General features: G+C 37.5%; 1 protein-coding gene across 1 annotated transcript in view; it reads left to right on the forward strand.

Annotated features, from left to right (window-relative positions):
• Window positions 1-24,833, forward strand: part of HS6ST3 (heparan sulfate 6-O-sulfotransferase 3) — a 682,367-nt gene that overhangs the window by 5,802 nt on the left and 651,732 nt on the right. The gene's annotated exons all lie outside the window — the stretch shown is intronic.

The raw sequence follows: 24,833 nt of genomic DNA on the forward strand, positions 1-24,833 counted from the left end.
ACAAGAATAGCATAGACATGGCTCCTGAGTAAACCATTGTGTTCTTAACTTATAGACAGTACTGCCAATTGTGTCAATTATAGGTGTAAATAAATGAAACTTCAGTTTTCTTCTTTGCATTTTATATTCTGTTTAGGACACATTAAAAAGAGAAAGAGATAGAGAGATTTTATATTCTATTTCGGAAACATTAGAAAGAGAAAGAGAGATAGAGATAGATAGATAGAGAATTTGGTGTATGGGATGATGCTTCTACCAACTGAACCACACTGGGCAGAGCCTACAGAAAAAAATTTTAAGTCAATCTACAGCTCTTATTTATCTGTAACATCTGGGAACCATGTCATATGAAAAATAATAGAAGGAACTGATAATATTTAATAAGGATATGGAAAAAATAAAGACATAAAAGTGTCATTAGATGCTCAATGGAGGAAGATGTGGAAGATGAAGGAGACTTGTTTAACATTTCTCCAAAGGACAGAACTAGCATAAGTGAGATCGTTGTGATGGAATAAAGATTTCAACTCAGAGTAAGAAAGAACTTTATATAATTTGTAACTTTCTAAAATGAGAATGAACTCTTTTGTGAAGTGGTGTGCTCCACAGCAGTGAAAACTTTAGACATGGATGATTAACTACTGATGTTGTAAAAGGAAATCCTTCTGGGGCCAACATATGGCCTTTTATTTTAAGGCTTGCACTCTAATCTAATGGTATCTTCCTCCTCCCCTTTCCTGTCCCAGGCAAACAAAACACAATAAAACAAACAAACAAACAAACAAACAGGAATATAAATGAATTAAACAGTTTTCAAGCATTTGTCAATATTTCTACCAAGGAAATTTTGGCAAAGCACAGTCTGATAGCATAGACTGTTTTATACATTCAGGGCCAAGAGCAATAAATAGGCCCTGTGTACTAGTATGTATGCTTAATAATAAGTGTAAAAAGGTAAGATGAGAAAATATAACACAACTTGCCACAAAAAACCATAACCACTTTGAAACATCATCTGGTTATTGCTTTTTCTTTAGACAGCAGGCTAAAATATATAAGGAGGCCACAGAGCTCTGTTTCAAAGACAATCTAGAATATTATGGCCCTTACTGCTTTTTAAATCATAATCTTTTTGATGTCTCTTCGAATTAGAAATGTTGAACTGCAAAGTAAGTTAATTTTCACCATCAGATTTGTGTGCAGTGTAGAAACTAAGAATATAGGAGATTGTGCTGTCTATATTCCATATCCACTTACATGTTGTCTTAATGCATTGCTTCGGTTCAAATCACCAATATTTGCTGTAAATCAGGAGGACGTTGAATTAAACCCATATAGTTTTTTGAATTGTGGAAATAAGGGTCTAGGTGCTAAATGTAATAGGTGGCTTATTTTTTTTTCCTTTTACTTGCTGGTTACCTCGGAATTTTTGAAAGGGTTGATTTTAGAGAAATATGAATGTTTATGTGATAATTGGAAGGTAGGTAAATTTAACCACTAACAATGTAGATTTGATTTATCTCAGATTCTTATATTATTATTCCTCAAACTAATTATTATCATCTCATTTTGGCTAAGGACAATCAGAGGCTTATGACATTTGAAAGTTATTTATGCTTGATAATGAATTAAACAGGTTTAATTGAGACTGGAAAATCCTAATGTGATTTTAAGAGTCATGAAATAAATTAATTATTGGGCCAAGAAATAGGTTTGGTATGAAAACAATTAAATGGGGAACCCAAATTAGTATTTTGTAGCAATCATTTATCTTGTTTTTGAGTTTGTTAAATTATGGATATAATGTATATATTCTCTGTTGATATTAATTGCCTGGTAATAATTTTATTTTAAACATAGCTAAGAATTTAACTATCTGTTGGAAAGTCTACTAAACATTTAACTTAGACAGTGTTATTAGTTTATATCTTCCTCCAGCAAATATAGTTGCTCAGTAAAACATATGTAAAGTTCCCAGGACAGAGACTTACCTATAGAAGATGCTATAGATTACATTGTAAGAACATCAGCATAATTTGACAAGATGGTGGTTTTAAAGATGGAATTATTAAAAGCTTTGATTCATGACTCTCTTATTTCAGGTACAAATCTTTTATAGTTGCCTTCCTTAATTAACAAGATATCAACTCTCCCGATTCTCTAGAACAGGAGTAAAAGTAATCATAGAGACCAGGGCTTGTTGGATCATTTGAAAATAGTTGTTACAAATGTTGTTACAAATCAGAAATTTAAAGAATTGCCTCTTGGGAAGGCTAATCTCATCATTCATTTTTCACTTTGGAAAAAATAGCCTAAACGGAGAGCATGGGAACTTTGAAGTAGGATAGGAGAATGAACAAGTATAAATGTAGACTCTGGATCACTGTCTAAATTAGATTGTTGAGGTCATTGTGGCTAGAGATTGTGATATTGGAGAGCATAGGGAGAGACCTTGAGTTAGGAAAAAGTCCTCATGAGAAATTGGAAGAAACCAATGACAAATTTATCAACCACTGAAAATTGTAGTGATGCTCAATTTGTGAATATAATTAGGGTGATGTTTAAGAGCATGGACTATAAAGTCAAACTAGCTAGAGTTTAATCTGGCTCAACCATTTACTGCCATTTAACCCTGAACAAGTCAGTTCCCTGCTTCATACTTCAGTTTCCTTCTCTGCAAAATGGGAGGATTAGTACTATTTCATGTTGGATGCCACAGAACCTGACACATAGAAGAGTTAGCTATTATTTTCTCATTGGACTAATCCTATATATGTTCATGCTGTTTTGTGTAAAAATAAAATGATAGATAAACCTGTACTATCCTTTTTGAATCTGGAATTTTTTCATCCTGAATGATGCAGAAATGAATTTTTAAACTTTTAAAACCATGAATGATAAAAATAAATGTTAATTCTTAAGATACTATGAATACTCAATGGGCACTTAATGAATATTATTGAATGGAAACTCATTGTCTTTCTTTTCTTCAGCATATCATTGTATTTTCTCTTACTGAAAATTAATGAAACAGTAACAAAAATGTTTAAAACCACATACAATTAAATTAATAAGTGAAGCAATCCTGCAGTGAAATTGAATTAGTTGCCTGTGGGCACATAAATATTTGTAGTTCATTGCTATGATTAATATCTTACCATGCTTTTATTGCTAAGTATTGTGTCATTTCTTGTCAGAATCTTGCACTTAACACTGTATGTTCATGGTTGCTCGTGCCCCCTCTAGTTTCTTTGTAAACACAAGAGGGTAGAAATGCTAACCACCTTGATGTCCTCCATATTTATTTGTTAGATTTTACAGAGTATTTCTCCCATAGAATTCAAGGTTATGGATGTCTGACTGTAAACCTGGAAGATAGTTTCCATATTTTGTGTGCCTTAATTAGGATTTTGTAGAATTTTTTATGTTTACTTCAAAAATGAAAACATAGACCTAGAAAGATGAGTAAACATGATTTTACAGATAGACATGCAGTAACATAACCTGTGTGTATAAATTTCAAGGTAATATCAGGATAGTACAATAAAAAACAAGGTGACATACCATGGAAGAGAGAATAGACAGTGAATGCAGAGTGTAAATTAGAAGGATGCTACAGAGGAGGGAGAGAAGAAGGACAAAAGTAGTCAAGGTGAAGAATGAAATCCTAAAAGAACTGAATCAGAAAGAAGGTAATAATGAAAGCAGAGGTCAGAAATTTATCTTGTGTGCAGTGTGTTTGTCTCATTAGTACATTTATGGAAGTAATCAACTATCTAGGAGGCTATCTGACTCAGAGGGCTGGTGTTTTTAAACGCTGCTAACGCTCTTTTATTATACATTCTTTTTCAGTATCAGGTTGCTATGTATTAGTCAGCATCTTGACAGCAAACAGAGGCACAATCAGGTATTGCAAAGAGACTAGGTACAGAGGTTTGGATGGGGTAAAGGACCTGAGATACTTTACAACTAGGAATAAAGGAAGACAGTTAACGCCCCTGGGCTTAAGAGACAGAGAGAGAACCATGTTGTCAACATCCACTGTCTGCTGGAGCCTGACAGGAGCTACAGTCTCCATGGTAGGGAGGGCTTCCCCATAGGAGCTGTTTGTAGAAAGCAGCTACTGCTGGAAATGTAGAGCTGAGGCAGAGGAAGGGGTAGGGGAGGGACTTTCTTGACACTTTCACCTCCTATCCATCTTTCACTTCCTATTGCCTTCCATTGGCTGAATCCATCTGGAAACTAGACAAGAGATCTACTTGATACATTCCATGCCAACAACAAGGCAGAGAAGGATGGAAAATGGAGGATGGAAATGGAGAATAACTAGCACATTGTCTTAAAGTAGTTTGAAATTTCTTCTAATTCATTTATGGATGCCACATTCAGTTCTACAAATGAGGCACACCCTTTCTTTTAATATCTGTACCACACGTTTTCTGTATGGACTGTTAAGTCTCCGCCTAAAGAAAGATGAGTGCAACAGGACACTCAGCTCAGGAGCAGTCACCACTGACAAAGGAATTTTTTTTGCTGAGTAATAAAAATAATGCTAAATTTGGGTGTTTTGTCATGAAGTACCCGAGTCAGCTGGTAATAGTGACAGATTTGGGCAGTTAGAGCTGTATTATGATGCATAGTTTACAGTACACATTTTATATTACACCTCTGTATAGTATTTTATAAATTTGAAATTATATAACAATATTAGTTAAAGCATGACAAAATAGTTTTCAAAACTGGCTGTAGTTTGCAAAAGCATATTTAGAAAATAAGATGCCTTCTGTAGCTTGATTTTATTCCAAGAACATTTAGAAAATTAAGAGTAATATGTTTGTAGCTTTAAGTCTCTGAGGGTAAAAGGTGAGAAAGAAAAGGCGTACTACATTTGAAACAATTCTAATATTTTTAGTTTTAAGTGATTTTGAAACAGTTTCCATATTTAGTATAGGGGAGATATGAGATGCTTGAAAGTATGCATACAAGCAACTTTCAGTGCGCAAAGCATTATGAATCTGGAGTCTTGTAACATTAGATACTGAAAAATCTATAATAATAAAAGGGTAATATGCTAATTAGACTGGATGTCCTTCCGGATGTCCTTCCTGATGAAGCTGAGGCCCAAGGGAAGCCAGCCCTGGTCCCAGGTGCCATTGGCAGCCGGGGGAAGGAAGGCCTACTTTTGCATGAATTTTTGTGCATTGGGCTTCTAGTAGTTAAATAAAGTTGGTATCTGATGAGGCTTGGCACAGGGAACTTGATATAAGGACTATCAATAACTGCTTTAATTCCAAGAGTCAAAATGCCATGAGCAAAACAATTCAACATATGTATTCGTAGATGACAAAATAATATTCAGTGCATCATCCATTGCTCGTACATCTATTGGGATTGATACATATGTGTTAAGTTCATTTCTCCCAGGCATCAGAGGGGATTTGATTTGCTGGGGACATCACCCATGAAGAGCATACAAACTTTCAGCTGTCCTCCCCATCCCTGCTCCCATTCTGCCTCTCCCCTCCCTCCCCCAGCCTTTGCACACAATCCTCTCTTTTTGTGACATGGCTAGAGTCAGTAATGGCTGTAAACTCGAGGATCACCTCATGTCCTTGCCTCTATGAAAGTTACTTGCCATGGTAAAAATTGCATCAGGAGTTGTTTTCTGCTGCCTTTGAAAATTATTAGCTCTAAGAAACCTGTACTCCGTTCAACTGGATTTAAGTCCAGTTCACTTAAAGAATCTGGGAGAGGTGTCAGAGAAGGTTTTCTTTCCCACAGAGTTTTATTGAGTTTGTCATTGTGCCTTTTGTATATGCAATGAAAGAGGTGGGTTAACAGACAGTCTTAATTCTAATATTCCCCTTAACAAACATTTCAATCAATAGGTCTATTGATAAATAGCAAACATTTTATGTATAAAAACATTGGACAACGTGAAGGAACTTAGGTATTTTGGAAGTGTCAAATTTATTTTCTGATACATTTTTAATCTAAAAATATTTGTCAACTATCATGGCCCTATTATATTTGCCTTTTAAACTCAGACTTAAGCCTACAACACCACTGAAGATAATTTTTTTTTTTTTTGCTTGGAAAGTTTTATTCTCCAAGTTCCTTATGTGTGCTATAAAGAATAATTAATGTAATGAAAAAATCAATATAGTGTATAAATTATTTAGGCTTTACTATCATTGTAATTTTCTTTTCAGCACCTATTGATTGGCAACAATTCATTTGTTAATTTCTTTCTAATAAGATATTCATTGTATTAGGTCTGTAGTAGTGCTGTCCCTGCACTTTCACAAATAAGTCATGAATTACTAATGATACATGGACAAGTTAACTTACCAGTGAGTTCTGTGAGATGGGAAGCAGGCAAAAGGGAGTCATTTGAAATGCTGTATAGAGACATCCTGTAAAACCAGACAACTGCTGGTAACTAAATGCATTGATTCTTGCAAGATATTAATTTGTATTTTAAAATTTTATGTGTATTTATTTTTTCAGGTATGTATATGTTTCCTTTTTCAAGTTAATTTTTAAATCCCAAAATTCTCTTTTATTGGGGGAATTGGGGATGGTCATTCCTAACTATCTGTAATAATGCTCTGAATGTATTATTTACTAATGCTGTTTTGGCAGTTGTCCACTCAATTACTTCTGAGGAGTGGGAAATATCTAAGACCTTTTGGAAACGCAAACAGATCTGAGTTCAATAAATCAAACTGCCAAAATTCATGGCAAAGAGATCTTTTGCATCAGCTAATTTGGACCAGAAAAGCAAAATGATATCCTAAAAAGAGATTTAAATTTGTGATCAACAACCACAGTATTTGAATCTAGGCTTCCTCATTGACTTGTTTACTTATTTATTGTGTGGCTTTCTTGCCAAAATTTAAGTTTCCTGAAGATGTGACTGTTTTGTTTCCTTCTGTATTTTTAGTTCCTAGAATAGGGATTATGAAAGAAAGGTACCATAAAAAATTTACTAATTTATTGGACAGTTTGGATAAGAATATCTGTCCTATTTCCTTTTTTACAGTTGTTGTGGTTTAAGGAAATGACTATGAGGGCACTTAGAAAGCATAAAGTACTCTACAATGTTAAATTTACATTGGTAGTGAGAAGCCTTTTGAAATAAAATGGAAAAGGAAGGAAAGTTGGATTTTGGAAAATGCAATGAATATATAATTTTTATAGAGAGTTTCAAAAATTGGAAGTGACAAAGATGCAGTTGAAAGATATGCAAAATACACATTCAGCTCAATTTGTTAGTGTAATGACCAGTCTCTCTCTCTTTTTTTTTTAATATATTTTTTATTGATTTTTTACAGAGAGGAAGGGAGAGGGTTAGAGAGCTAGAAACGTCGATGAGACAGAAACATCGACCAGCTGCCTCTTGCACACTCCCTACTGGGGATGTGCCCGCATCTAATGTACATGCCCTTGACCGGAATCGAACCCGGGACCTTTTAGTCCGCAGACTGATGCTCTACCACTGAGCCAAACCGGTTTCTGCATGACCAGTCTCTTTTAAAACAGGATATAATATATTATAAAAGGCTTATCAAAAGGCATATGTAATGGAGGGTCAAGATGGTAGCATAGGATAAACATGGTTCTCCCCTCTACTCACTACCATATCAATATAACAACTAAGCCACAAAACAACCAGCATTCAGAACCATGTGAAATCTGTCTGAATTCTGCCTTACAACTAGAGAATTAAATAAGAAACCACATTGAAACTGAGATGGAGGCTCAGAACTGGCTGATCTGACACTTACCTGTGGCATTTTTTTTTTTTTTTTTTTTTTTTTTTTTATCAAGAGGGATATCTCAGCTACACAGGTTCCCCATGAGGAGCAAAGGGTCCCAGCCTCACACCATACCCCTCAGCCTAGGATTCTAGTGCCAGGAAGAGAAGTCCTTATAACTTTGGGCTGTGAAAACAGCAGGGTTTGTGGTTGAATGACAAGGAGGCTGTTGGAGTCCCAGGTAGTTCCTCTTAAAGGGCCTACACATGGACTTACTTGGACTCACTCCCTCTGAGATCCAGTAATGGGGCAACAGCTTGAAGGGATACAGCACATATCCAGGGAGCAACTAAATTGTCTGGCATCAGGCAAGAGCTGGCAGGGAAGCTTTCTCCCAGAAAAAAAGTGCTCTTTTGCTGAGACCACTCTGTCACAGTGCCAATAGGCAGTCACCATATCTGAGTCTCCATCAACCTGGCTCACACTGTTCTTCTTGGTGACCCCTTCCCCCAGCTTGCAGGCTGTTTGCAGTGCTTTTTTTCATATGAATGACTTGTCCTGACTCAGGCTTCAAACTTTTCTAAAAACCTCTCAAACAAGCAGGAGCTGGTCTCAGCATGCCCCATACTTCTTGATAAGTGGCCTCAGGCCCAGCACTAGCAGCAACTGCTTTGTTACACAGCTTGTCCTCTCCTGGGGATCTCCAAACCCAACACAAATAGCAACAATCTGCATATCACACTGTAGTTCAAGCCATGTGGTCCCAGGGAGGGTACAGGGATTACCTAACTTTGTACCTCCCAGGAGGCCCCAGACTAAGTGCACCTGATGGCCAGCTTCAGACCAGGCCAGAATAAAACCCTACCACATCCATAAGTCAAACACTCAAGGGATGGACTTAGTGAGCACCAGAGTATCACTGAAGCAAGTCCTATTCTGTAGGGCAGTCTCCTGCATAGCAGCTTGTCCATTGTTGTCACAGCTGGTTCTCACAACCAATTGGTCCAAGGGTCAATCTCTCCCAGTGACCCCAACAGCAATCAAGGCAATCAAGGTACAATAGGACAGTGCACACAGCCCACAAAGGGGTGCACCTATATTGCCCAGCTCAGGTGACTGGGGAGGCTGAGCCACTGGGCCCTACACGACACCTACTACACAAGGCCACTCTACTAATTCCTGAAGACACAACAGCTCTACTTAATACATAGAAATAAAGACAGAGAAGCAGCCAAAATGTAGAGACAAAGAAACATGTCACAAATGAAAGAACAGAAGAAATATCCAGAAAAAGAAGTAAATGAAATGGAAGCAAGTAAACTATCAAGTACAGAGTTCAAAACTATGGTTATAAGGATGCTCAAGGAATTTAATGAGAACTTCAAGGAACTTAGTGACACCATCAATGACATAAAAAAGGACCAGTCAAGAATGAAGGATACACTAATTGAAATGAAGAATAATTTACAGTGAATAAACAGTAGAATAGAAGATGTTGAGAATCAAATCAGCAATATGGAATATGAGGGAGCAAACAGCACCCAATCAGAATAACAAAAAGAGAAAATAATACAAAATATGAAGATAGTGTAAGGAGCCTCTGGGACAACTTCAAGTGTACCAATATTTGCATCATAGGGGTGCCAGAAAGTGAAGAAAGAGAGCAAGAAGTTGAAAACTATTTGAAAAAAATGATGGAAAAAACTTCCCTTATTTGGTGAAATAAATAGATTTACAAGTCCAGGAAGTAGAGTCCCAAACAAGATGAACCCAAAGAGGTCCACACCAAGACCCATCATAATTAAAATGCCAAAGGTTATAAAGACAAAGACAGAATCTTAAAAGCAGCAAGAGAAAAGGAGTTAGTTACTTCTAAGGGAGCACCCATATGACTGTCAGCTGATTTCTTAACAGAAACTTTGCAAGCCAGAAGGTAGTGGCAAGAAATATTCAAAGTGATGAAAAGCAAGGATCTATAACCAAGATTACTCTATCCAGAAAAGCTATAATTTAGAATTGAAGGTCAGATAGAGTGCTTCTAGACAATAAAAAGCTAAAGGAGTTTATCACCACCAAACTGTATTACATGAAATGTTAAAGGGTCAATAATAATAATAATAATAAGTTATTATTATAATAAAAATGTGAACAATAAAATGGCAATAAATACACATCTATCAACAATTTAATCTTAAAATCAGTAAATGAACAAGTAATCTAATCAATAAAATAAAATGATGAATAAAATAACTAGAGGTATGGAAACAGAACAGACTGAAGAATCTCAGAGGTAAATAGGAGGGGAGATGGGAAGAGACTAACGAAAGATTTTATATGCATACTAGAAGCCTGGTGTACAAAATTTGTGCATGGGGGGGGGGACGGGGGTGTCTCCCTCAGCCCAGCCTGAGCCCTCTTGGGTAGGGTCTCTAGGCCTGGCCAGTGACCAGGACCTATCAGGGCTTTCCTTCCCCTGCTGCTGGAAGCTGGCCCAGCCCCTGCTGCTGCCACTGCTTGCCATCTGTGCAGCGCTGCCCCCTGTCCCCTCTACCGTTCACCTCCCTCTATGGGCAACAGGTGTGGGGTGTGATCAGTTGGCTGGCCTTGGCCTCCCTCTGTGGGGTGATTGCTGGCCTGTCCACACATTCACCACAGCATCGCTGGCCAGTGACATGGGCCTCCCTCTGTGGAGCAATCAATCGCAGGGTCCCCAGATCGATCACCCAGCAGAGGGAGGCCCCACACCATAGCACTACCAGCCCAGTGGCCTGGGCCTCCCTCTTTGGGGCATTGATCATGGGGCTCTGTGATTGATCACCCAGCAGAGGGAGGTCCTGCTCAAATGGCCAGGGCTCTATGATTGATTGCCATGCAGAGGTTGGCTTGGGCCTATTATGCTTTTATTATAGACTAGAGGCCCAGCGCACGAATTTTGTGCATGGGTATGGTCTCTAGGCCTGGTCTGCAATCAGGACCATCCTTCTTGGCTTCCCACAGCTGGCTCCAAAACCTGCCACCACCCACTTCTGTTTCCCCTTTTGCTATAGGGCGATCACTGTCTGACGCCTGGGGGAAGGGACTGAGAGGTTGGCTGTTACTGCCTGCTCACTAGCCCCGGCCCTGCCATGGGTTGCCCTCTGTGTGTGGGGTATAGCTGGGTGGGACCTTGGCCTGGCACCACCCATATCCCCTGCCACCCATCCCCAGTTCCATGTTTGTCATCAGGTGATCAGAGCCTGTTGGTTGGGGAAAGGAACCAAGAGGTGGTCAGTGTGCCTCATAGTGACTGGTCCAGCAGTTGTTCTGATCGTTCCACCTTTAGGGCCAATTTGCATGTTACCCTTTTATTATATAGGCTATGCATTACCTATGGATATGGACAATAGGGTGGTAAAGGCCTGAGGTGGGATGGGATTTGGTTGGAGGGGGGAAATTAAGGGGAAAACAAAAGGACATCTATAATACTTTCAACAATAAAGATTTAAATTAAAAAATGCATACTTCAGAAACTTTTTTTTTTTTTTTTTTTTTTTTTTTTAACCTGGGATCTGGCACAGATCAAGGTGTAAAAGTTCCTTTTTTTCCATTGCTTTACCTTTTTGAGGAAGTTATTCTAAAATTGATGTTTTTAGTTTTATATTCAGAACGTTATTTAATATTTTCATTTGACAGCTATAAATTATAGCTACCTGGTTAATATGTTCTGAAAGTGAGCTAAGAATCTAACTCTTCTTTATTTAAGCTGATTTAGGATGTACTACTTCACTGTACTATTCAGCACATACTTGGTTTTGCATTTACTTAAAACAAAATCAAGAAGTTACTTTAAAAAAAAAATTCCAGAATCTAGTTTATCCTACCTAATAAAATAGTAATATGCAAACTGACAGTCACTCTAAGACACAAGATGGCTGCCCCCATGTGATAAAAAATGGCTGCACCCATGTAGACACAAGATGGTTACCACAAGATGGCCAGCAGGGGAGGGCAGTTGTGGGCAGTTAGGGGTGACCAGGCCAGCAGAGGAGGGAAGTTAGGGGAAACCAGGCCAGCAGGGGTGGTCAGTTGGGGGAGACCAGGCTGGCAGAGGAGGGCAGTTAGGGGCAATTGGGCTGGCCAGGGAGCAGCTATGTGTTGATCAGGCTGGCAGGGAGTGGTTAGGGGGTGATCAGGCTGTCAGATAGAAGTAGTTAGGGGCAATAAGGCAGAGGCAGGTGAGCAGTTGGGAGCCAGCAGTCCTGGATTGTGAGAGGGTGCAGGATCGGCTGAGGCACACCCACCTCAAGGGTCCCAGGTTGGAGAGGGTACAGGCTCAGCTGAGGCACACCCTCCTGTGCATGAATTTTGTGCACCGGGCATCTAATGTTAGAATAGAGATCTATCAGAAAATAATTTTGCTGAATAATAAGCTGGTTTTCATTTGAGAGGCATGCCTGGTCACTTCTAAGAGGATATACACATTTGCATGGGTGAAGACCTAAAAGTCTTGGGCTGGGTTGGAGTCTTGGATGAACTTTAGTAAGCTATGAGAGGTGTGATGACTGTCAGTATGAGGTGATCCAGAAGAGAGGGGGCATTATCATTTATTGAACTCTTTATGTTAACAGCAATCCTATGAGGCAATGTAGAAGTATCCCCATTTTACACATGAATAATTCGTGTAGGATGCCATCAGCTGCATTTACCAAAAATTCAAATTCAAATTGGCTTAATAATAAGATATTTCATATCTCATAACAAGCCCAGAGAGAATTAGTTGATTCTTTCAGATCCACTGAAGCAGAGAGCAAAGACTATAAGTTCTGAGGCCCAATTGTGGTTTTAAATACTGACTCTATCACTTTCTGCCTTGTAATTTTGCACAAATTATGTGAATTTTTTCAGGGTTCTGTTTCTCAATCTGTAGTAGTGATGAAACATTTACCTGGTATTAGTGATGGTTTTCTGAGCTAATGCACACAAACATTTAGAAGAATATCTGAAGCATAGTAAGCACTTATTAAATATTAGCTATTGTTATTTTATGAAGGACCCAGGTATTTTCCACATCTTCACTCTGCCATCTTGAGCTTTCTGACTTAGGCCATAGGTGGCTTCTTTTATGGCTACAAGAAGGCTATAGTTGTTCAGTTGGCTGCAGAATTCCCTGGCCAAATGGACTCCAGGATTTGTTCTTTAAGATGAGGACAGGGCCCAAACCAGTTTGTCTCAGTGGATAGAGCATCAGCTGTGGACTGAAAGGTCCTAGATTCGATTCCAGTCAAGGGCATATTCCTTGGTTGCGGGCACATCCCCAGTGAGGGGTATGCAGGAGGCAGCTGATCGATGTTTCTCTCTCATCAGTGTTCTAATTCTCTATCCCTCTCCTTTCCTCTCTGTAAAAAAAATCAATAATATATATATATATATATATATATATATATATATATATATATATATATATAAAAGATAAGGATAGGGTTACACTTCTTTGAGTTCCAAGTGGACAGCAGAACAAAATAGAAGTTTTCTCAGAAAGGGAAAGGGCAGGGGGAGTGTATGTTGGAGAGGTTAACAAAAGTATTTCCATCCTGTTTTAGAGAGGCATATAGGATTAAACTATAAAGATAGATTTTTAAATCCAGACCTCAACTCCTAAGTTCTAGCATGTCAGTTATACGAATTTACATTTATTAAAAGTCTGGCATTTCTTTGATTGGTCAAAGAATTGGAATTACTCATTTATTTTTTTTTTAATTTTATTTTATTCATCCCTTTGTTGGTTCAGTCAACTTCAACATATATTTCTTGAATATATACTATATATCAATCACTTACAATTTCAAGGAAATCAGAGGGAATAGAAGTAGTCATTATTGCTGATACATTTTGATTGTTTACTCGGCTCTAGGCAAAGTGCCTTATGTATCTAAGTACCTGCATTAAATAGGTGTTATTATCATCTCCACTATACAGAAGAGAGAATGAAGTTCAGGGCTGTTTAGTGATTTACCCATGGTTGCAGAACTACTCATTGGTGGAGCAGTTAGGTATTTTCACCACCATATCTCAGAACCATATCTCTTAATACCTAGGGCTGTGCTGATGTTGTGTGTATTTTGAAAGCTATTTAAGCTGCTAATAAGACAACAGGCAGAAACAAGGCAGGACAAAGGTCAAACCTATATGGTAATAACCTTGTTTTCTAGTTTTTGTAATAACCTTGTTTTCTAGTTTTTTTTGTATTTCATGTCTTAATATCTTGGGTTATGCTGACTCTGGAGGGATTGCCCCTCAGAGGGTTAGCTAATTTCTAGAGCTAGTAAATGAACATGCCTTTCATAACCAATTTAGAACGCATCCTTGCAGCCACTTCCTTTATCATGCTCTTGATACCATTATTGTCCATGCCCTAATCACTTTGCCCTACTATGGCCAGGAACTAGATAATTTAGGAGAACCCAGAGCCCACTGAAATTATTCAAATTAGCCAACCCTAAAACTGCTTTCCCCGACTCACTTGCTCCTTCCCTTGGAAACCGTAATGAAGGCTCTTGCCCACATTTCTCCCCAGTTTCCTCTACTTCCTGAATGACCCTGGTGCTTTCTCAGGTAGCACATGGTTGTGGTATGCTGTGCCTCCTATTTATAGGAATCTGTGAATATAAAAAACCTTCTTTATGATAGTCATTCACGTATCTACTTAACACACGATTAAAACAAATCCTGAATATTCTTAAAACAGTTACCAAGAATTAAACTCAAACATAGGACAAAGAATCTAGAATCAGAAGCATAAAATGGTAAAAAGTGGGTTCTGACACAATATAGAAACCAGTTTTTAGAGTACAGGTCCAAAGTCAGTTTGAGACTGGATCCAGGATCAGTGCCCTCACATCCATTGTTAGGATTTGTGGATTGGCTCCAAAGACTGGAGTGGGGCCAAGTCTTTAAGACAAGTGGTTCTAAGCTATAGGAGGTCATGAATATAGGAAGAGGAGGGAGAGATGGAAAGGGTTGTAGAATTGTAATTAACCAAGTAAAACATGAAACAGCCAATTCTTTATAAGTATTTAAACAATGTTGTAATTGACTGGTTGACAAGAGAGATATAAAAATACCTAATTTTATTTTGAAGTGATTTCTTTCTGTTGCTAGTTAGCTAGTTAGCTAGACTGACTGATTCAATTACCAGGTATTGTAGAGGATACAGAGGAGAAGACTTGTCCTTTTATGGAGTGAAATCATAGTTATGTAAATCACAGGCAAAATGACTTGGAAATATTTATGTCACAACAGTTAAGTCAATTCATGGTATTATAACCAGAACTATATATAAAAGTTTTTTTTTAAAAAAATATATTTTATTGATTTTCTACAGAGAGAAAGAGAGAGGAATAGAGAGTTAGAAACATCGATGAGAGAGAATCATTGATCAGCTGCCTCTTGCACACCCCCTACTGGGGATGCGCCCACAACCAATATACATGCCCTTGACTGGAATCGAACCCGGGACCTTTCAGTCCGCAGGCCGATGCTCTATCCACTGAGCCAAACCGGTTTCGGCTATAAAAGTTTTTTGAAGAAGGTATACTAAAAGAAAGGAAGAGTGTGAATATTTGTAGAAATGAAGAAGATACGTATAAAGGATTTGAATTGTCTGAAGAGATAGAGTGATATTGGGATGGCCATAAATCAGTATATAGAGGGCCCTGAATATATGCTGGACAGAGAAAATAATTTAATTATTTTTGATTTAGTATCAAATTTAGAACAACTTAAACAGTGATGGTTTTACAAATATGTCCATATTTGATACTCTTTTCTTTATTTTATTATTTTATTTTATTGTTAATCCTCAGCCAAGAGTATTTTTCCCACTGATTTTTTAAGGTTCTTACTTTTTATTTTTAAAATATGCTTTTTATTGTTGATAGTATTACAAATATCTCCCTTCCCCCCTTTACCTCATCCTCCCAGCCCCTACCACTGCCCCCCACCCCATGTCTTCACTACCCTATTGCCTGTGTCCTTGGGCTATGCCTATAAGTATATTAGTTCTTTGGTTTGTCTCTTCTCTTCCCCCCAACCCCACATCAAGGTATGTCAGTCTGTTCCATGCCTGCATACTTTCAGTCTTATTTTGTTTGTCAGTTCATTCTTCTCATTAGATTCCACAAATAAGTGAGATCATGTGATATTTGTATTTCTCAGATTGGCTTATTTCACTTAGCATAATATTTTCCAGGTCCATCTATGTTTTCCCAAATGGTAAGTGATCCCTCTTTTTTTATAGCTGCATTGTGTTAATGTCCCACAGCTTTTTTTATCCATTTATCTATTGATGGGTACTTGGGTTGTTGCCAAATCTTAGCTGTTGTAAGTAATGCTGCTATGAACATAGGCATATATTCTTTCTGATTTGTGTTTTGGGGTTTTTAGGATATATTCCCATAAGTGGGATTGCTGGATCAAAGGGAAGTTCCATTTTTAATTTTTTGAGCAAACTCCGTACTGTTTTCCATAATAACTGCACCAGTCTTCATTCCCACCAGCAGTGAACTAGTGTTTCCTTTTCTCCACATTCTCCCCAGCATTTGTTAATTTTTCTATATTAGCCTCCATTAATATTTAGAGAGAATGGAAGGGAGGGAGGGAGGGAGAAAGAGAGAGAGACATGGTATGAAAGAAACACATTGATTGATTGCCTCCCACATGCACCCCAACAGGGGATGGGGTTTGAACCTGTAAACCAGGTATAATATGTTCCTTGACCAGAAATCAAACCCTCGACACGTTGGTGTGCAGGCTGACATTCTAATCACTGAGCACTCTGGCCAGAGCTGATACTCCTCTCTTCAAGAGGGAAGCTTAATTCCTTTTCCCGATACTAGTATTGACTTCAGTGACTTGATTCTAATGAACAGAATTCAATCAAAAGGATGAACTGCCACTTCTAAGGTTAGGTTATAAAAGGATTGTGGCTTCTATGTTGGTATTCTCTCTTTTTTTGTCTCCTGGGTCCCGTGCTCTGGGTGAAGCTGAGTTTTGTGTGGCCTTATGGAGAAGCCCACATAACAAGGAACTGAAACTTCTTGCCAACAGCAACGTGAGTGAGCTTGGCAGGAGATCCTTCAGCTCCCGTTTAGTCTTCAGAGATTGCAGCCTTGTGAGAGACCCTGGGCCATGTTTGAATGCTGCTAATGGGAATGATAAAGCAAAGAGGAGTGCTTGTAGGAGTGATGTTTTTAAGAAGATGAGAGATGATCTGATAGCAGAACAGGATTTCATCTATCTTCTTCCCCTTTTGACAGAAACGAATGCAGAATATTTGAACACAGATAGGGGAAGCTTGAGGAATTGATAGTTGAAAAATGAGATCATTCTAATTTGATTGCATCTTCTTTCCCTGTGAAGTATGAAGCAAGGTCATTAGCTAAGAGAGGAAGGAATGTTGGAAATTTGAAGAGAGCAGAGAAGGTGTGAATAATTATCTCAGAAGTAGGGAAAACAAAGTTTCTAGGTAGTAAGCTGTCTGGCAGTATTGAGTTCTGTTTTGAGACCTTTGATTATAAATTTGAAAGCAATCCAGTTAGCATGGTTCTGTAGTTTTCTCCAGCAACATTAAGCTGTTTGGATAGGGGCATGGAGTAAGTGCATAGTCGGATTCAACCAGGATTTGGGTTTTACCAAGGAAGGAGCAAGGGAGTTATGGCTGTTTGCAAGGGAGCATTTCTAGTGCCAGAACATGTAACTTAAACTGGTTAGGAGATGAGCGAAGATGCAAGAATTGATTGTGGAGGTCTTGCTGAGGTTGGGGAATTGTAGGAGTTGCTGTTGTAAGTGTGCTTGACTATATGACCTAATGGTCAGAGATCAGGATGTTTGAAATCAGGATGCTGGAGTGGGTGCTATAATTTATATGAATTATGTAAATGGGTGCATGAAGTGTAAAAGGGGGGAAGAGGTGATAATTGGAGCTAGGAATATTGAAGAATGGTGGGAACAAGATGTTGAATGGATTATCCATGTGGATGTCGAAGTCAAGAATGATGGTAAAAGTACACTTGGAAAAGAAAGCCTGGTGCTGGAGGTCTGGAGGCCCAAGGTGATAGAACCTGGGACAAAGGATTACGAAGAATAATGTGTTCACCAGAAGACTCAGCAGATCATATTCAATATGTGAGTAGATACATTTCTTAGAAATAAAGGTTTCTTGAGGAAATAACTCACTTTCATAAAGAGAGTTACACTGTTTCAGACCACTTGTGGTTTTAATGAGATGTGCTGGGAGAAGGATGAATTAGGGCATAATTAGGACAGTTTCCAAAAGGTTATGCATTGCTTATATGCATAAAGGGCCTTGTCCATTGGTAGATTGGCCTGTGTTTTGTCTAAAGCTCAATTCTTCCCTCAGTGGGAGAACTACTTACATTTATTCATAATCTGATATTCTCTCACTTTGTTCTAGAGAGCATTGAAGGCAGTATTATAAATTACAAAGATCAAGAAGTACCAAATAAGGGCCTAGGAATGAGATTCCCAGCATGGCTCCAAAAGCTAGAATAGGAGAATACAAATAGTGAACGTGAACAGCAACATGTACTTCTTAAGTCCTTACACATGATGTTTGATAATATGACACGTTTTGGCATGCAGAGGTGGCTAAGGCCCTGATGATTAAAAAAAGGTCACTTTCTTGATGGGAGACAATAATTTTAGCAGCTAAGACACAATGTGAGTCGATTGTAAGTGCTAGGTACTGTGCTAGGCACTGGAGATTAAAAGATTTAGACGGTTCAGGCTAAAACTGGACAATGATAATGTAAGGAGGGACGTACTGTAATGGCCAGCGCAGTGAGGTGCAGTGAGAGCAGAGTGAAGAGATAAGGCATTGCCACAGCAGCAGGAAATGCTTAAGCTATGATTCAGGAACTGCTCACGACTTAACCTTGTCAAGGAACTTCTTCAAACTCATTCCTACCCATTTGTGTTTCGGATATGTCTTGATGACATGCTGTTCGCTGCACATTGGCCAGTAATTAAACTGTACTATAAATAATTTATGACAAAAAATATTGGAAGTATGCAAGTTTGTGAAAAATGATTGTGTTTTTTCTTTAACTTATACAAGGACTCAAGGTGACCTGAGGGATCACTCTTCATATGCTGTAAATGCTTTCTTCAGTGTGATATAAGCGGGTAGATTTACAGTATGTCCTGGAGGAAAAAGGTTGATTACACTCTTTTTAGCATATGTAATTAGGAACAGATGAACAATACTATTCAATTATCATATAGCTTAATTACCTGTGAATGTGCATATTAAGGTACATAACCTTCCTAGGCTATCTGCTGACCTCTAAAGACAATTTAAGGTGGATTAAAGAATTAAAATAGAAAAATTAAAAATACAAGTAAAACCAAAACAAATTAAAAGGAACAGAAAAACGTGTGTGCCAAGCATCTAAGTTGAGTTCATTTGTGCAGTTAAACATGAACTAAGCTTTTAATATCTTGATTGCTAAGACAAATAATAAAATACTTATAGAGCTTTTGTCAATGGGTTAAATTTGTTTCAGGAACAAAACAAAACACCTTTTTCTGACCTCTGGAAGGAATTTATTGCTTAAAGGGACATGGGTTGACATCATGAACAATGTTTTCACAGTGGTTTTGCAGAAGATACAGAAAAAGTCTTCAAAGGCTGTTACTTATATCAACTCTGTAAAACAGAGATATTGTATATCAGCTTGAAATGTCTAAAGAATGTAATGAAAAACATTTCATTCACTATAGTGACAAAATATAAAATACTTAGAAATAGTTTCTTTAGGGATCATTGTGACTGTGTAAAGAAAATGACAGCATTTTATTGGATATATATATTTGAAAAAAGAATAGATAAATGTTTCCTGAATGGAAGAAAGAATATTATAAAGACGGTAAATGTTTATAAAGTAAATTCTTAAATTTAAGAATAAAAAAGTCTATTCTTTTACTTGACTAAATCATTCTAAAACATACTGGAAAAAAAATCACAGGATACCAGAAATACTATGAAAGAAGACAAATGAGGTAGAGTTAGTCCCAAATATAAACCATGTTAGAAGTGACAATTACAACTGCATCTATTGGTACACAGCTAGAAATATTCGTAAATAGTGTGGCAAGACCCAGAAATTGGTACAATTACATTTATGAATTGAATGTTTGATGTAGTAGCTATCACAGAAGAGGGAAAGGAACAGTCACTTGATAACCAGTTTCCCAACAATATTTAGAAACACAGCAAACGATTTCCGATCCATGTCTCATATAACAAACTATGTTCCAAGTGAATTTAGTAGTTAAGCGTAAAAAGAAATATAAGCTTTAGGAGAATATCAAACTGTGCATATTTGAGTTCCTTGAAAAGAAAGATCCTCTCCCAAACAGGAAAGGGTGAAAGAAAGCACAAGTGAAAGCCTGAGAGTTATCGATAGTAAAAATTTGAACTGTGAACAGTGAAAACAACTAACTGAAGTAACATAGGGAAGAGGAAGGCAGAGTTTCCGGTGAGTCTGGGTTGGCAGGAATACTGCAGATGCACATTCGATTAATTCCTGATTTACTTAGCTGAGGGTACAGGGTTTGCTGGGATAAGGAGGTCACGCAGAGCAGGAGCAGGTACAGTGGACATAACAGCTCTCTCCTGTGAGTGGGGCTTCTGGTAAGGTGGACCTGTTGGCACTGTCCCCACAGTGGTGGGGAGGGGGATGTTCCTCCAGATCTGAGAAGCTCAAATCTTGCTGTTCCTCAGCTCTTTTGTACTCAGAGCTTAAATCAATATCCAGGGATAAATGACATAAAATGAATTCCCTTAAAATTTAAGGGGGCATTTACAGCTATCAGGCCCTTTTGGCTTTTGAGCCAAACTCACCCTTTTCAAGGTCATAGCTTCATCTATAGGGAGAAAGCCAATTCTGAGCCCAGGTATCACTGAGTGGCATCTTAGGACCTTGCTTTCCAGGACCCCAGTAAGCAGATGAGGAAAAATATACAAAGTATGACAGGAAAGAATTAATCACTTTCTTTAAAGACATTCAAAGTAGTAGAAAATCTATTACATTCTCAATTGGACAAAACTTAGTACAGTCAAATTTTTCATTAAGAATCTTAGTTGCCCTAGTTGGTTTGGCTCAGTGGATAGAACATTGGCCTGCAGACTGAAGGGTCCTGGGTTTGATTCCAGTCAAGGGCACATGCTCAAGTTGCAGGCTTATTCTCCAATGTGGGGTATGAAGGAGGCGGCTGATCAATGATTTTTTTTAATTTTTTTTATCATCATTGATATTTCTATCTATATCTCCCTCTCTCTTCCTCGCTGAAATCAATAAAACTATATTTAAAAAAAGAATCTTAGGTAATAAGTAAACAACTAGAAAAATAGTCACTGCATCTGTATGCAATGCAGCTAAAATAGAAATTAAAAAATAACATGTAACTTACACCTACTAGATTAGTAAATATAAGCATAACATCCAGTCCTCATGATATTATGGTGAAATGTGTTCATTTGTAAGATTGTAGCCTTCCATTGCTGATTTACTGGTATAGAAAGTAGTCTGACTATATGTGAGGAATAAAAAAAATTGCTTTTTGATGTTTGTACCAGCAATCTCACACTTGGGAATTTATTCAAAGAAATTAATTCCAATGAAAGAAAAAAAATGTACTGAGATGTTCCACCATTATTTTAATAGCAAAGAAATGGAAAACCAGGGAACACCTATGAATTTAGAGGGTAGGGGAAATAAATGGTTAAGCTATGGTAGAATAAATTGATGAAATACTATTTTACCTTTAAAATGATAATTATTAAGATTGGCATGTTAGAAAATTTTGAGGCACTGTTAAATTAGACACAAAATGGTATCTATTCAGTGACCAAATTTGTATCCCTATTATAAAGAAATATAATAAAATGAAAAAAGTTTTAAGTTAAGTTTTATAAAGAAATATAATAAAATGAAAAAAAGTGAAAGCGTGGGTAATTTTAAATTTTTATTATTATTAAAAGTAGCATGGAGTAGTAGTTAAAAATGTGGATTCTCAGATTACTGGGTACATATCTCAGTTCTTCCAGTTAGTAACTGTGGGGAGTTACTCACATATTTGTACCTCATCTGTAAAATGGGCATACTAATAGTGCCTGCATTACAGAAATGTGAGGAATACATGAGTTAATATTTATAAAATGCTTTGAAAAGTGCCTGGCATGCATAAAGCTTTATGCCAACATTAGTTGTCAGTTGAATCTAATAAGATGTAAAAGGATGTAAAATCCCCCAAATAAACAAAACGTTGTTCTTCTCACAAAACATCACCTATTGCAAAACATCACAAACACTTATGAGAAGTCAATAGACATTGACTTCTCATAAGTGTTTGTGTAGAGAGCAAAGACATTGATTGGCCCTGGAATGTAACTACAAGGAGTCTAATTTCACTCATTTTTATTACATTCTGACTCATTGTAGGAGATATATATATATATATATATATATATATATATGATATATAATATATAATATATAATTTTATTATTATTTTTTAATGGAATTGCCCAGATATGTGGCTTTTTACCAATCTGGCTTAATAGTTAGCCAGAGTTTAAGTAACCATAGGAATTGTTTCTCCTTGGCTTTGTGACTTTCTTGAGATTTCTCAACCTCTCCACTTCTGTGCCTTTGTTCAACTTACTAGTTTTTAAAAACACAGTACAGGTGTTGTCTGTTGAGGTTAGGTTAGGATCTGTTTCTTGGCATAGACATGGAACCGGTTGATATAGGTGATAGCATTTATTATAGTTACATTTTTTCATTACTTGGCTCTCAGCTATTTCTTAGTGGCAGAAATCAATCTAACTAGCTCACACTAAAAGTGTGTTTATTTAAGATGTGGGCAGGACACAGTGATATCTCTGAAAAGCAGACACTAGAACAGCAGGTGTCAGGAAGGGTCTTAAGAATCTGTTCAACTTCAGGAACTGGGCAGCAGGAATGCATGAATCCTGGTTCTCCATCACTGACATGACTACATATTCTCTTCATTCATTGGCTTCTTTTATCCTGCCATGACCTGACTTGTTCTTTATTTGCCTAATTATAAATTTTTGGCTGAGAAAACTGGTTGGCCCACTTTATCTATCCAACTGGAGTGCGGGTGATAGGAGGGAGTATAGTTGTGATATACACATGGTGGACTTCTAATCAGTAGAGATGGAGTCTGGAGAAGCTTCTTTGAGAAAGGAATAACAACAACATGGCAAACTCCCCAGCTCATGTGTAATCTGTAGCATTCTCCCCTCCTCACTTGACCCCAACTGTAAGTTTCTCAGTGGTTGATGGATGTCTTATTTATCCATGTATTTTAAGATACTGGAGTGGTTTCTGGCATGCAGACAGTGCTCAATATACATTTATTTATTTTAAATATTTTTTTATTGATTTTTAGAAAGAGAGGAAGGGAGAGGGAGAGATAGGAAAATCAATGATGAGAACTGTCAAGCGACTGTCTCCTGCACAATCCCTACTGAGGATCAAGCCCACATTCGGGCATGTTCCCTGACTTCTGGTGCATGGATTGACCTTCAATCACTAAGCCATACATTTATTGAACTGAAATTTAAAATATCTGCTAGTTCACTCATTATAGCAAATGCTAAATTGTAATAAAATTTCCAGTGAATGCCTGCCCACCACCATTTTAAAGTATTGATTAAACAGTTAGGCTAGAGAGGTACCAAATGGCAGAACGACCATCTTATTGTGATTTTATTGATATCTGACATGTTCTCATCATTTCTCTTGTGCAGGGAGGCTCAGAGAAACTTCAAATTGAGTAAAAATGTATTTGAGTGTCAATGGGAGTTTATATGAAGTCATGAGAAAAGCATAGGTTTTGGAGTCTACAAATTAATTTTGACCCTAAGCTTAATATCATTTACTACATATATGAACTTGAGAAAGTTACTATGTTCTCTGAGCCTCAATTTACACATTTGTAAAATGAGATAAATGATTTAATCCAAAATTTAGGTTAGAGTATTAAATGAGATTGTGAAATTAAGTTTCTAGCATGTAGTAAGTATTAGTAATTTAATTCCCTTCCCTTTTTCTCCTTGTTCTTACCTCTTATGTGCTTTGAGAGTTATTCTGAATGGAGTCTTAGGAGTCCTGATTTCTGTAGCATGAAAGAGACTATTTTGGCCTGAATATTTCATAAGACAAGGACTTCCAGGAACATGCTAAAAGAATTAACGTTGTAAGATGCCCCCTGTGGTATAAGCATATCAAAATAATAGCAGAAGAATTACAAAAATTATAATAAGTACCACAAAGGGAAAATAACCTTTGAAAACAATAAATGGAAACTTAAAATAAAAAACCATATCTCACTGTGAAAGTATTTTAACACCGAAGAGGAAGAACACATTTTCAGGATGAAGCATTTGCGCTGGTAGAGATTGGAAACAAATATCACGAATCACAAAGAGATAAGGTTGAATGATGATATCCACTTGAGAAGATAGGAAAGACATAATATCTATAAAAATATGCAGTGATGATGAATGACTGCAGTACATGGAAATGCTGCAGAAATACCAAAAAAAAAAAAAAAAAAAAAAAAGACAGGCTACAGAGAATAGAGTTAGAGCCTGCAGTAAAAATTTACATTAGTTGTACATTGTAACCTAAGTGATTAAATTAAAAACACGTAATGAATTTCATGAATCTAGAAAACAGATTGAGATAAAACTGTGAAGAATAGCTACAAAGTTATGGGCTGAATTGTGTCTCTCCCAAATTCATATGTTGAAGTCTTAACCTCAGCACCTCAAAATATGATTGGTAGGGGTGTCGAACTCAATCAGAGAAGGGGCCAAAATCTAAAATCCAGCCTAAATCGCGGGCCGAATGGTTTACTGAACAGTCATAAACTGTCATTGTGATGGAAATGCAGCGGAGTGCAGTGATGACAGCGCGGTGCGGGCCACATTGCAAGGCCTGGCGGGACGGATTTGGCCCGCGGGCCTTGCGTTTGACACAT

Source organism: Pipistrellus kuhlii, unplaced genomic scaffold, assembly GCF_014108245.1.
Source record: "Pipistrellus kuhlii isolate mPipKuh1 unplaced genomic scaffold, mPipKuh1.p scaffold_m20_p_3, whole genome shotgun sequence".
Taxonomy (NCBI): Eukaryota; Metazoa; Chordata; class Mammalia; order Chiroptera; family Vespertilionidae; genus Pipistrellus; species Pipistrellus kuhlii.